The following is a 279-nucleotide window of genomic DNA, read 5'->3' as shown; positions in this document are numbered from 1 at the left end:
GGCGCCTGCCCCCGGGCCATTCCCAGCCCGTACCCCGAGGAGGTACACGGTTTGCTGGCCGTCTGTCTTCTCCCAGCCCCGGCTCTGCACAGCTCAGGCCCCGGAGGTGCCTCTAGAGCAGGGACCTGGACCCAAGCCGCCAGGAGCCAGTGGGCGGCGTGGCCGTGCCCGCTCCGAGGGCTGCTGTGCTTGGTGCAGGAGGGAGAGCCAGAAGCACCAGCTTGGCTTCCCAGGGCCGGCAGCAGCTGGGAAGCATTCACAGCAGCCCTGGGGCTTTGC

This window comes from Egretta garzetta, unplaced genomic scaffold (assembly GCF_000687185.1).
Source record: "Egretta garzetta isolate BGI_Z169 unplaced genomic scaffold, ASM68718v1 scaffold949, whole genome shotgun sequence".
Taxonomy (NCBI): domain Eukaryota; kingdom Metazoa; phylum Chordata; class Aves; order Pelecaniformes; family Ardeidae; genus Egretta; species Egretta garzetta.
This window is presented reverse-complemented; position numbering follows the sequence as displayed.